The sequence below is a fragment of the Otolemur garnettii genome, unplaced genomic scaffold (assembly GCF_000181295.1).
Source record: "Otolemur garnettii isolate 467f Iridium unplaced genomic scaffold, OtoGar3 scaffold00153, whole genome shotgun sequence".
Lineage (NCBI taxonomy): Eukaryota > Metazoa > Chordata > Mammalia > Primates > Galagidae > Otolemur > Otolemur garnettii.
Window position 1 is genome coordinate 1282314 of NW_003852548.1, and position 1785 is coordinate 1284098.

The 1785-nt window shown below is 44.1% G+C and overlaps 1 pseudogene; it reads left to right on the forward strand.

The window, feature by feature from the left end:
• The first annotated feature begins 257 nt into the window (after positions 1 to 257).
• Positions 258 to 854, forward strand: LOC100942442 (annotated as a pseudogene).
• Positions 855 to 1785: the final 931 nt, after the last annotated feature.

Sequence of the window (1785 nt, forward strand, 5' to 3'; positions counted from 1 at the left end):
AAAGAATTAATTAATTTGTGGAGAAATGTTACCACTGTGGGCTCACTCTGCTGTTTGCTAGGTTGGTAGAAAGGCCCGTTCTCAAGTCCACCTTACTTTGTCTGCCATATGGGGAGGTGGTGTGATTCATGGCCCATCGTGGAACAATGATTGCAGCATCTTCGTGGGTAACTTACCTCCAGACATGCGAACCAAGGACATTGAGGACATGTTCTTCAAATAGAGCTCTATGGGAGACATCAACCTCAAGAATTGACATGGGGTATCACCTTGAGCTTCGGTTGAATTTGAGGACCCGCAAGATGCTGAGGACGCAGGGTACGGTTGTGAGGACTATGATTATGGTGGATCCCGTCTGTGTGTGGAGTTTCCTGCAAGACGCCCTGGTACAGGCTGAGGCAGCGATGAGGCATAGAGCTGGTGGAGCTCCCTGAGGCAGCTATAGCCTCCCTTCTAGGCGGTCTGAAAACAGAGTGGTTGTCTCTGTACTGCCTCCAAGTGGAAGCTGGCAGGATTTAAAGGATCACCCGAGGGAAGCAGGTGATGTATGTTATGCTGATATTTACCAAGATACCACTAGTGTTGTGGAGTTTGTACAGAAAGAAGATATAACCTATGCCATTGAAGAACTGGATAACACTAAGTTTAGATCTCATGAGGGAGAAACTGCCTACATCCAGGTTAACGTTGATGGGCCTAGAAGTCCAAGTTATGGAAGATCTCCATCCCAAAGCCATAGTAGTAGCAGAAGTGGTAGCAGAGGCAACAGCAAGAGTCCCAGTTATGCCCCAAGGAGAAGCAGAGCATCACCACGTTATTCTCCCCATCATGGCAGATCTTGCTCTCATACATAAGATGATTGATGACACTTTTTGTAGAACCCTTGTTGTATACAGTTTTCCTTTACTCAGTACCATCTTTTCCTTTATTAATTCAAAGTGTTTTGTTCAGAATGGGCTAAAGTGTTGAATTGCATTCTTGTGTAATATCCCCTTGCTCCTGACATCTACATTCCTCTTATGTCTTTGATCAATTGTATTTTAAGTGATGTCATAGACAGGAGTGTTTAAATTTAGTTACCTCTCCATGCTTGTCAGACTGTGACCGTGTAAATGTCCTTTCTGCTCTGGTTTGTGTGAACTGGGATGTTGGGGATGTGTGTTGTTATGTTACATGTGAAGTTCTTATGCTTATCTTGCTTTTCATGTGTCTTTCTGTAGACATGTGAAGAGATGGATTAAGAATGCTTTGGATTTGCTCAGTGCCTGTAGCACAGTGGTTATGGCGCCAGCCACACACAACCAAGGTGGCGGGTACAAACCCAACCCAGGCCAGCTAAACAACAATGACAACTGCAACAAAAAATAGCCGGAGGTGTGACAGGTGCCTGTCTTCCCAGGTACTTGGGAGGCTGAGGCAAAAGAATTGCTTCAACCCAAGCATTGGAGGTTGCTGTGAGCTGTGATGCCACAGCACTCTACCAAGGGCAACATAGTGAGACACTGTCTCAAAAAAAAAAAAAAAAGGAATTCTTTGGATTGAGGATCGTGGCACACATGTCAATCATTTTAGGATTCTGAAAAGGAGGATTGAGGAAGATCAGATCAATAATGGAGGCAGTGGTATGACTCCAAGTGCTGTTGTCACAGAAGAAATTGGCAGTATTGACCTTATACTAAAATACAAGGGTTAAAATCATTATATACATGTACCTTAAAACACTTGAGAACATTTTCGCTACAATTGCTCGGCTCTTTAAACATGACAATTGGGGCAAAACTGCCC